At 49.2% G+C, this 12,395-nt stretch overlaps 1 long non-coding RNA gene across 1 annotated transcript in view; it reads left to right on the top strand.

Moving 5' to 3' along the window:
- Positions 1-12,395, top strand: part of LOC308463285 — a 447,382-nt gene that overhangs the window by 390,897 nt on the left and 44,090 nt on the right. The window lies entirely within an intron of this gene.

The raw sequence follows: 12,395 nt of genomic DNA, 5'->3' as shown, positions 1-12,395 counted from the left end.
TGCACACACGTAACCCACCCAGGGAGTCTGCAGCACCATTCACATAACAAAAACTACCATAGGGATATTAGAATTTTCAAAAGTAAAGGGGGGGTCCGTGACTTCACTTTTGAAAAACTAGGGGCCCCGCAGTACTTATGTAATTGGGAACCACTGCTGTAGAGCATATGCTTTGAATGCAGTAGATCCCATGCTCAATCCTTAACACTTCCAGTTTAAAAACAAGGATCTCAAGCATCAGGATTTCTTGAGGAACATCTGCCAGTTGCATAGGATACTGGTGTAGGTCACTTCCAGTTGACCTGTTTACTGCACATTCAACCTGATTTGTCTGCAAGGAGGTTGTGTGTTCTCAAATCAGGCTATTGTTACCCTACACTGGCTAATGCATTTTGCTGACACTTTCCTTACAGCAATAAGTTGGAGGGGAGGGGGGAGGTTCAGGAGGGTTCTTGTGCAAAAGCACCGAATATGCTTTAGCGGCACAACCTGAATTTTCTGGGAGGTGATTGAATCCCACGCACAAAATAGCAAAACTAAGGCCCGGGGGCCGGATCTGGCCCAATCACCTTCTAAATTCGGCCCACAGACTGTCCGGGAATCAGCGTGTTTTTACATGAGTAGAATGTGTCCTTTTATTTAAAATGCATCTCTGAGTTATTTGTGGGGCATAGGAATTCATTCATTCCCCGCCCCCCAAAAAATATAGTCTGGGCCCCCACAAGGTCTGAGGGAAGTGGACCGGCCCTCTGCTGAAAAAGTTTGCTGACCCCTGGTCTAAGGATATTAAAAAGAGCCCGCTGCATCAGACCCCAAACTCGTGTGGCCCTGGATTCTGTTCTCAAAGTGGATAACCTCTGGGGAACAACAGCCCCCAGCCCATGTATGATTCCCGGCAACTGATATTCAGAGACTTACTGCTTCTGACTGTGGAGAGAGAGCATAGCCATCATGATTAGTAGTCATTAGTAGCCGCCTCCTGCATGAATTTGTCCAATTCTCTTTTGAAGCCATCCAAGTTGGTGGCAATGACTGCTTCCTGGGGGAGTGAGTTTAACTATGTTTAACTATGCACTGCATGAATAAGTCCTTTCTTTTGTCTGTCCCGAATCTTTCAGCATTCAGCTTCATTCGATGCCCATGAGTTCCATTGTTATGAAAGAAGGAGAAGAACTTTCCTTTCTCCACTTATGTCGTGCATAATTTTTAAACACTTTTATCATTTCTCGTCTAATTTGCCCTTTCTCAATAAAAAGAAATAGATTTATATCTTCACACAAAGACTAAGAATACATAACTGCATTTGCTCACATTTATAACATCTGCGTCTTCCTCTGCTCTCCTTCCTCTGTTGTCCCCTCCCCTGGCAAAATTTTGTGTGAATTAATTTTTTAATGGGTAGTACAATTTATGAGTTTGCACCCATCAGGCCAAAAATCAGCAAAGTCATAACAAAGTCATGTTTTGGTATGCCAGCTCGATTCAAAATGATGCCCAGCATCCAAATATCAATGAAGGTATCCATCCCCACCTTAGAAACCCTGGTGCCAAACCTTTGTGATATCTCCAAAGGTGGAGATGCCAAAGTCATGCCAAAGTCACTTTTCAGTCTGCCATCTTGATTCAAAATGGTGGTCGGCTTCCAAGCATCAACAATCACTGCTCCCTCCAGCTTGGGAACCATTGTACTGAACTTGGCAATGACATCTAAAGAGGTGGCCAAACCTATGGAGAACAGACCACTTTCCAATATATATAGCAAATGAAGAACATCCAGCTCTGTTTCATACAGAGCAGCTCAAAACCCAAAACAGAACTTAAAATGGAGAGAACACAGAGTGACTCAGAAGCACACTGAAAAGGGCAAATCTTGGGGTCTGGGTGAAACTGGATTCTTATAATGCCATATTTCAAACAGTGAAAATCTGGACAGAAAAGTTGTTGAGGTTTTTTGTTGAGGTTTTTTGCAAAATTGCTAGTTTTGGGGAAAATTCAGCAAAAATGGCACTGCCAACATGGGTTGCCATGTGTCTGGATTTTCCAGTACATTTTCCCGATTTCCACCAGCTGCAGTGTTCCAGATATGCCCAGGAAAATCTGGATGTATGGCAACCCAATTCTAACTGCCAGAATATTCAGGGCTCACCTCCTCCCTCTCAACTGTTCCCATTCCTTTTCAACTCTGGAAGTCTAGTTCTGCTATCTGGAGCTTTTCATAGCACTTTTGAATAGAAACGGCAGGCGGGATTACACAGTATCATGGCTACAGTGACAATTATAAGATGAGCACAATCAAGTTGAAATAGAGAGAGGCTATTTTGGGGGAGATTGTGAAGCTTTGCCATCTATTTTTTAGAGAGCGGAAAACGGAGCACTCTCTGACAGGAGAGAAATTGAAGAGGATTTGCAACGTCCAGTCTCCAGCAGCAAGAGAACAACCGTAATTTGGTGCATGCCTCCTCCATTCTTCTTCTGATTCATCTCTTCCTGCTGCCACTACGATGTACAAGCAAATTGATCCATGCACTACATTGAGAAGTTTGCTTGTGAACTTTGGAACAAAGAAATGCAGGCAGCAGAGCAATGGAAAGGCCATCCACAGGAAGTGATCTACAACACCTTCTTGGTACAGGGCACTTTGCAAACAGGTTCCACAGGCAACCAGGGCCACCAAGGGGATTGAGCAATTCCCCTATGAGAAAAGGCTTCAGCCTTTGGGGCCTCTTCGCTTAGAAAAAAGGTGAGTAGTAGAAGTCACTAGGCCCTTGACCACCTTTGAAAACCTTCTCCTGACAGCAGAGGTACACAGTAAAGGGATGGTATCCACAATATACAAAACACTGCTTCAAAATCCCACAAACGCCCTTGACATGATCAAAGAACAATGGGAGCACAACATAGGCTATGAAATTAACCCCACCCAGTGGACTAGAATGTGGTCTAAACCTCCCTTTAAGTCCATATCAGCCAAAAGAAGGGACCTCACTCTGAAACTCACCTATAGGTGACACGTAACACCACAGAAACCAGCGCTGTTACACCCAGAAACCTCACCAAGATGTTGGAGAGGCTGCACCTCCAGAGGCACATACCTCCACATGTGGCGGGAATGCCCTAAAACCCAACCCTTCTGGACAGCAGTCCTATAAGATATATGCAAAATAACTAAACAGGTATTAGAACTCACTCCAGAATTGACCCTATTGAACATCTTCCAAGATCATAATGACTACTAACATTATAGAGAACTTATAATCCACCTCCTCTCAGCAGCCAGACACTGGAGAGACCTGCCAGGAGTAAACATGAACCAATGGTATCAAATTATAAGCACTAGAACTCGTGGACATCCAATGAAGCCAATGCAATGTCGGGAGATTTTCATCTAGTCCAACATCCTGTTCTCACAGTAGCCAACCAGATGCTTAGGGGAGCCCTTAAAGTAGGACTGGAGTGCATGAGTACTCTCCCCTCTTGTGGTTCCCAGCAGCTGGCATGCAGAATCATTACTGCCTCCACCTAACCATCAAGGTCAGTAGTCATTGATTGCCTTCTCCATTCATTTGTCCAGTCCTCTTTCAAAGCCATTCAACTTGGTGGCCATCCCTGCTTCCTGTGGGAGAAAGTTCCATAGTTTAAATATGTACAGTGTGAAGAAGTCATTTCTTTTATCTGTCCTGAATCTTCCAACATGCAGCTTCACTGGATGCCTATCAGTTCTGGAAACTTTTTTCCACCCACTTTCTGCTCCCCATGCAGTTTTATAAACTTATCTCACCTCCTTTTTCTCTAAACTAAAAAGTCTGAAATGCTGCAACCTCTCTTCCTAGTGGAGTCACTGCAACATGGTGCTTTTCAGGTGTTTTGCAGCTCAGCACAAGTCGGAAGGGATCAGGGGTAGCCAAATCTATCAAATTTGCACTTTCTGAAACAATCTGCAAACTGGCGTTATCCTTTGAAACTTTCCCTGATCCTAATTTTTCTATGCAGTTCACCAACCAAACATTTACAAAAAAATAACAATGTATATATTAAGGGAAATTGTGCATAAAAAGAATATATTGGTGAAAATGGCAGACAAAAATGCATTGTATTAGAGGAAATTGCAAAAATGTGTACGTGAATCAAAACTGCATAGTTAAATGTGGTTATTAGGAGAAATTCACACTACAATGCTGATGAATTTTTATAAGGATTTACACACACACACACACACACACACACACACCTTGCAAATTGTTGCAAAAAGTGGAGAATGGAAGTTAAAGATTGGGAAAATAAGAACCCGAGAGAACCAAAACTGACAGATCTTTCCATTCCTAGCAGTCAGTTCCCCATCTGAGCACTACTTAGACCAGCTTCCCTAACCCATTACCCTCCACTTTGAACCACTGCTCTCATCATCCCCAGCCAGAACAGCCATGTCAGCCACGGCTAATGGGAATTGCAGTCCTAAACATCTGGAGGACTGTGTTACAAAAGGCTGGTCTAGACAAAACTCTTCATTTTTCTACCTTTTGAAACCTCTTCCTTTTACTTTTTAAAAAATAATATTTTTTCAAAAAATCTCTTGGGAGGGGGAAGTCTGTTCTAGCCACTTTTGCCATCAAGCCTTCACCTTCCAAATTAAACAGCCGTGGCAGAGCCTCAGGCGTCTCAGCAAAAAACCTGCAATCATAATCGCCGCATTCAAGGAAGGGAAATGTTTTGGCCTGCGCAGTAGATTTACGAGGCTTGGCTTTCCCCCTTGTTGGAAGCCTCTTGGAGGAGGGAGGCCTCAGCAAACACATACATGCTGTCTTTTTCAGCACACAGCAAATTACAAATAAAAAATAAAAATAAATCACTTGTTTGCTTTTTAAAAAAGAACCCAAAAGGTACACAGGACTGGAACATTTGCTTTGCCAGCCTAGCCATCTTCCTCCGGAGCCAGGAGGCAAAAGAGCCTCCAAATAGGAATAATAGACTCATCAAATTGTAGAGTTCGAAGAGACCCCGACGCTCATCTACTCCAATCCCCTGCAATGGAGTCCCGTTGCTGCAGGGATAGCCAGAGTGTAGTCCAGAGCCCTCCAAATGCTGTTGGACTACAACTTCTAGCACTGCAGACAGCATGGTCAATGGTCAGGGATGATGGGAGATGTGGTTCGACAGCATCAGGATGGCCCCCAAGCCCTATTGCATAAACCAGTCTTTGCCAACCTGGCACCCTCCAGCTATTTTGAACTACCCCCAACTGCTGTTGGTCTGGGGCTTTGTCCTGCTGTCAGGGGCTGGTGGGGGTAGAGTCCATGAACATCTGGAGGGCCAAAGCTTCCTCACCCTGCCCTAACCAAGCATGTACACACAAGCACAAAGACAGACATCACCCAAGAGCATTCAAAACGGCTTTCTTCAAGGGCACAATCATTGTTGGGGTGGAAGTTTCCAACTCTCTGCCAAGGCACCAGCATCCTGCCTTGTCTTCCAAAACAGCTGACTAAGCCATCGCTGGAGGATAAATATAGACGCCAACCACAGGACCAGCTGAAATGTCTGCTCTGTGAGTTGTCAGCGCCTGATCAGAGCCACACCCTAGCAGAGTGAAGGAGCGAGAAATGGAAAAACTTTGGGCAAAGTCAGCAGAGGCTCCCTGTTGACCAAACACGGTTCCCTATTTCCTGTAGCTGCCTGTCTGCTAAATGTTGGCCCTCTTTATGCCTTTGGGGGACACCTTTATCCCTGTTAAAATTTGGTTATTGTGAGTTGCTACAATGATCAAGCTTCAGGGTTCATCTCCCTTCCCAGGCTCTGAAGAGGGGAGAGTAGTTGTGGCTGATGTATTTTGTGTGTGTTGTAGGTAAATCCATGCACATGGACCCTAAGACATCATTTAGGATTGTTTCATGTAGTATTCTCAATAATTCAATACAAAATCATGATGTTTTTCTAAGAAATCTTTACACAGAGACCTCCAACTGTTTGAAGCAACAACGCTTCTGAATACTAGCTGATGGAAACCCAAAAGAATCGTAGAATTGCAGAGTTGGAAGGGACCCGTGAGGGTCTTCTAGTCCAGTCCCCTCAAATGCAGAAATCTTTTTGCTCAAGGTGGAGCTCAAACCCACAACCTTATGATTAAGAGTCTCATGCTCCACCAGTTGGAAGAGTGCTCTAGTAATACTTTGTGATGTCGCCCAAAAAAGCTCAGCAACGTTTCTGTCCAGATTTTCACTGCTTGAAATATGGCAACCCTAGTTGATGATGGTAATTCAACAGCTCATCATGACAGCTCCCTCTATCTATGCCAAAAGGCAATCAGCTTTATTGATCCATGATTGCACACACGCCAAGGAGCAATGTTTGATTAAAGCTCCCCCTGTTTTAAAGACTAACAAGCTATTTATGTGCCTGGGTACTAAGGGCAGATCTGTATAAAATGGCCTCTTGAAACACTCCGGCTAACTTTCAGGGATAGTACTAAGAAACAGAGGAAGCGCCTGTAATGAGTATGGGTTGCTCGTGCGTAAGTTGCCGCCTCTCCTGGCTTTGTTGCCTTGTTAAACCTTTCAGTCTGGGCAGCCCTTCACTTCGTGGCTGCCTCAGTCGCTAGCAGAATCCGTCAGTGGGCGTTTCTTAAATCTTTTCCAACATAAAAGTTGTTTGACACCCAGTCTCCTCCTACTCTCTCTGCGCGGAAGTCTTCTGTGCAGGGAGGGCGTGGGTAGCGGAGGACCCGTGCTCTCCCCGCTGGTGTCCGGTGAAGAGTCCTGGAGCCCTCTCGCCGATTCCCCCATCTGCCCCCCTTTATCCCTGGTGTTGTGCTGATTTGCTTCCCCATCTGCGGAGCTGCCTCTCTCCCTGCTGGGCCCTTCTCCAGCATCATTTGAGAGCCTTCCCTCCGCCTCTAGCTCCGATGTCAGTTCCCTGACATCCACCTCCCCCCCAGGACCCCCTCCACCCCCGGCCCAACCTGTTGACCCAACTTCGTCCCTTTCTTCAGCCGACGATGCGGGGAACCCCCGGAAGGAGCTGTCGCCATCCTCTGAGGATTCAAAACCCGCTTCCCACCTGTTCTGATCCCTTCCTGCGGGGTGGGCCTCCCAGTCCGATTCTTCTTCCTCCAAAGCCTCTTCTCCCTCCCCTTTGGAGGCAGAAAAACCCACAAAATCCTCTTCATTGTCTGTGGTTCCAAATTGCTCCTCCCAGAATCTCCCTAGTGGTTTGGGTTTGTCCAGGAACAGGCGGTGGAATTCCTCCACCAGATACCCGTCAGTGATTGCCTCCGCGGGAACCCACGTGTTTTCCGACCCGGGTTCTCCCTCCCAAGCCACCAAGTACTCCACCTGGCACCCTCGCCACCTTGAATCAAGTATTTCCGTGGCCAAGTTGTGGTGCTCCCTCTCTTCTACCTACGGGTGTGTGGTGACTTCTCCCTCTCGCCCCGGGAATCCCCGTCCTTCCCTGTACGGTGAGAGTAGGGACCTATGGAACACGGGTGTATCTTCATGCTGTCTGGCAATTTGAGCTTGAATGCCACGGGGTTCACCTGCTGTGTTACCTCAAACGGTCCCAGCCGCCTGGGCTGCAACTTCTTGCACCCCCCCTTAAAAGGTAACCCTTGGGTTGACAACCACACCCGATCTCCCACCCGTATGGTCTCCCCTTCCCTGCGGCGCTTGTCTGCCTGCCTCTTGTAAATTTCCTTGGCCCGCTCCAAGTTCATCTTAAGTTGCTGGTGCAGGGCTTCCATTTCTTCCACAAACTGCTCTGCCGCCGGTACGCTCCAACCTTCCTCCCCACTCCCCGGGAAGGCCCTGGGGTGACACCCATAATTGGCCATGAACGGGCTCATTCCCGTTGACACATGTTCAGCGTTATTGTACGCAAATTCAGCCAGTGCTAGTTTCTCTACCCAATCGTTCTGCCTCTCGCTGACGTAGCAGCGTAGGTATTGCTGGAGTATACTGTTCACTCTTTCTGCTTGCCCGTTGGTTTCCGGGTGTCTCGCCGTCAAGAAGCCCACTTCGACCTGCAGCAAGCTCATGAGCTTCCTCCAGAAACGGGAAGTAAATTGTTTCCCGCGGTCGGAGATGACCCTCGAAGGATCCCCATGCAACCTGAAGATGTGGTCTACAAACAACCTGGCTGTTTCCTCTGCCGTGACCGCATGTGAGCAAGCTATAAAATGGCACATTTTTGTTAGTAGATCGACCACTACCATGACCGCTGTCTTCCCCCGGGACTTGGGCAAATCGGTCATAAAATCAATGGACACCACCTCCCAAGGTTTCCCCGGCGTGGGTAAGGGTTCCAGTAATCCTGCGGGGGCAGCCCGCTCCCCCTTTGCCCTTTGGCAGCGGTCGCAACCCCGTACATATTCCCGTACATCCTCCCTCACCCTGGGCCACCAGAACTGCCTGGTGACGAGCATCATGGTTTTGTGCTGTCCAAAGTGCCCAGCTGTGGGGTTGTCGTGGAGTTGTTTGAGTACCTTCCCCCGTAGGGCCTCCCCCGGTACATACAGCGCCCCCTTATAGTACAGCACCCCTTCCTTCTCCTCAAACCCTCCTTGGGTTTCTCTTCCGTCTCGGAGTTCCCGGATTTTAGTTTGTGCGAACACGTCGTTTCTAGTAAGTCCAGCCAGTTCTCGTTGCCCCACCAAGGTTCCCACACACACCCATCGGTCCTCGGGGATCACGTGTCGTATCTCCGGTGGCCCCTCTCCTTCCAAGTACTCCGGTTTCCGGGAGAGAGCATCTGCTCTCACGTTTTCCTCTCCTGGCACGTATCGGATTTTGAAGGAAAACTTGGAGAACTCCTGCACCACGCCCATCGAATCTGTCTCTGGTTGAGCACTCGTGCGGTCCTCCAGTATTCCAAGTTCTTGTGATCTGTACAAACCTGGATCTTGTGCTGCGCCCCTATGAGTAGATGTCGCCATCGGCGAAACGCCGCATAGATCGCAAGCAGTTCGCGGTCATACACAGTATAGTTTTGCTCCGACTTGTTCAGCTTTCTCGAGAAAAAGGCACACGGTCTCCATTCCTGCTTGCTCCTCCCTGGCTGCAAAAGAACCGCCCCAATGGCTCTGTCGGACACGTTGGTCTCTAGCCTCATGGGTTTCTCCAGATCCACGTGCAGGAGCTGCTCTTCTGATGCAAACGCCTTCTTCAGTTTCTCAAAGGATTGTTGGGCCTCCTCTGTCCAGGCGAACTTCCTTTTGCTACTGAGACAATCTGTGATGGGTGCTGTCAAGTGGGCGAAGTTCTTGATGAACTTCCTGTAGAAGTTGCTGAACCCTAGGAACCTCTGCACGTCCTTCCGGGTTTTGGGAGCCTTCCACTCCAGCACTGCCTGCACCTTGCTTGGGTCCATCGCTAAGCCTTTGTCTGACAACTTGTACCCCAGAAACTCGACTTCTCTGGCGTGAAACTGACATTTTTCCATCTTGACCCACAACTGGTGCTTCTGCAGTCTCTTTAGCACTTCCCTGACATCTCTGACATGTTGCTTCTCATTGTCCGAATAGATTAAGACGTCGTCCAAGAAGGCTACGCAGTTCTTGTACAGCAGGGACCCCAACACGTGGTGCATGAAAGCTTGAAAACAGGCAGAGCCTGACTGTAATCCAAATGGCATAACTAAGTACTCAAAGGCCCCCAGGGGGGTGAACATTGTGGTCTTCCATTCGTCCCCCTCCCTCATCCTAATCAAATTGTAGGCTCCCCTGAGGTCCAGCTTGATAAAAATATTTCCCTGCCTCACCCGTGTTAAAATGTCGTCAATCCTGGGCATTGGGAAGGTCACGGGTTCTGATACCAAATTTAACGCCCTAAAATCTACGACCAATCTGGGCTGGTTAGTCCCTTTTTTTGTCCACGAAGAACACCGGACTGCCCCCCACCGCCTTTGATTCCCTTATGAACCCCCTCTTCAGGTTCTTGTCAATAAACTCCCGCAACTCCTTCATCTCCCTGTCCGACATGGCATACAGTTTACCCACCGGTAGCTGTGCCCCAGGGAGCAAGTTGATTTGGCAGTCAAAGGGCCTATGTGGGAGTAGTCTATCTGCCTCCTTCTCGCTGAAGACCTCCTGCAGGTCAGCATATTGTGGTGGCACCTCCCCTTTCAGCTCTACAGCTATCCCAGCCACCCTGGCCACGGTCATTCTTGGGGTTTCTCCCCCTAGACAGTGTTCCAAGCAGTAAGCGGACCCAAAGGTGACCGTTCTCTGATGCCATGCCACCACTGGATCATGTTGTGCTAGCCAGCTCATCCCTAATATTATTGGGGGCCCTGCCAGTGAGGCTACGTGAAAGGCGATGGTCTCCGTGTGCCTGGAAACCCTCATTCTCATTGGTGGGGTCTGGTGCGTCACTTCCCCTCCCAGAAGCTCCCTGCCATCAATGGTGGTTACTTGCAAGGGGAAATCCAGGGGCAGCAGGTGGAGCTGGTGCTCTAGTGCAAAGTCCTTGCTGAAGAAATTGCAGGAACTGCCTGAATCCAACAGCCCTTTCACCTTGACTGGGTGCCCATTTGGGAGTTCTAGCACCACTTCTATGGCTATAGCCGCCCTGGGGGGGTCTGGTCGGGGCACTTCTATTGGTTGCTGGCCTGGCTGCTGTGCCCGCTGAGTGGCAGCCAAGCTTTGGCGTTTCCCTGCTCCTTTACCATCTCCTCCTCACCCCCTGCAGCTCCCACCATCCCTTGCCAGGCCTTTCTTAGCGGGCAGACCCTGGCAAAATGTCCTGGCCGCTGGCAGAGGAAACACTTCTTGGCTGTTTTCCCATCCTTTCCCTCCCTCTTGCGACCTTCACTGGAGTTTGAAATCTCCCGCGCGTGCGCCCCATCTATTTCCATTGGCTCCGCCAGCGGGGAAGGCTGCCTTGGTATTTCAGGAATGCGGTAGTCATGGTAACGTTGCTCTCTCCCTTCCCACTTCTCCTGGGCCCGCGCTTCCTGCCTTACACCAATCGCAAGCACAGCCTTGGTCAGCTGATCCATCGACTGCAGGCGGGGTGCGCGGGAAAGCTCGTCCTTCACCGTTGGGGACAACCCCTCCTCGAACAGCATTTGAATGGGTTCAGAGTCCAAATCCCACCCGAGCCGGTGGACTAACATGGCAAAGCGTGACCAGTAGTCTCTAACTGACTGGTTCCCCTGTTTGCAGCCCATCAGTTCCCACCGAGTCACACTTTGCTGTACATCACTGGAATACATTGCATCCATCACCTGGAAGAATTTCCTCAGGTCTTTCAAGGCGGCATTCTGCGTTGCCATTAGGGGCCTGATCCATTCTCTGGCCTCATCCTGCAGATGTCCGACAATATAGGCAACCCTCTCCCCATCGTCTGCAAAATCATTCTGTTGCACTTCCAACGCATACTCTATTTCCGTTCGGAACGCACTGTAGTCCTGGGGTTTCCCTCCAAACTTGTGTACCAGTCCCGGTACCTTCCTTGCTACGGGGGTGGGTCTGACCTGAGCATCCTGAGACCGCCTTTCGTCCAGCCGCGCCGTCAGCAGAGCCACATGCTGTTCCAAATCTCGGTTCCTCTCCACCAGATTTTGCCCTCCAGCTGCTCCCTCCATGGCACCAGCTTCTCCGGTTTTGCTCATGATGCTGCCTGCCTGTCGCTGTGCACGAGCGACGTCAGGGACTGACGGATTGCTGTAATGAGTATGGGTTGCTCGTGAGTAAGTTGCTGCCTCTCCTGGCTTTGTTGCCTTGTTAAACCTTTCAGTCTGGGCAGCCCTTCACTTCGTGGCTGCCTCAGTCGCTAGCAGAATCCGTTAGTGGGCGTTTCTTAAATCTTTTCCAACATAAAAGTTGTTTGACACCCAGTCTCCTCCTACTCTCTCTGCGCGGAAGTCTTCTGTGCAGGGAGGGAGTGGGTAGCGGAGGACCCGTGCTCTCCCCGCTGGTGTCCGGTGAAGAGTCCTGGAGCCCTCTCGCCGATTCTCCCATCTGCCCCCCTTTATCCCTGGTGTTGCGCTGATTTGCTTCCCCATCTGCGGAGCTGCCTCTCTCCCTGCTGGGCCCTTCTCCAGCATCATTGGAGAACCTTCCCTCCGCCTCTAGCTCTGATGTCAGTTCCCTGACAGCGCCTTTATATCGAGTCAGAGCAATGGTCCATGCAGCTCAGTATTGGCTCCACTTATTGGCAACAACTCTCCAAAATAACAAGTGTCTCCCAGCCATATCTTGAGATGCTGGGTTTGAACCTGAGACCTTTTGCAGGCAAAGCAGGTGCGCCAACACTGAGCTATGGAACACAAAAAGGAACACAGGAAGTCATACCATCTAGCTCAGTATTGACGACACTGACTGGCAATGGCTGTCAGGGGTCAAGGCAGTGTAGCCTTATTGGAGTCCACCGATTGGGTCTGCATTGCTCCCGGACAGGAGGAAG

Source organism: Podarcis pityusensis, assembly GCF_964106645.2.
Source record: "Podarcis pityusensis genome assembly, chromosome: 14".
Lineage (NCBI taxonomy): Eukaryota > Metazoa > Chordata > Lepidosauria > Squamata > Lacertidae > Podarcis > Podarcis pityusensis.
This window is presented reverse-complemented; position numbering and strand designations above follow the sequence as displayed.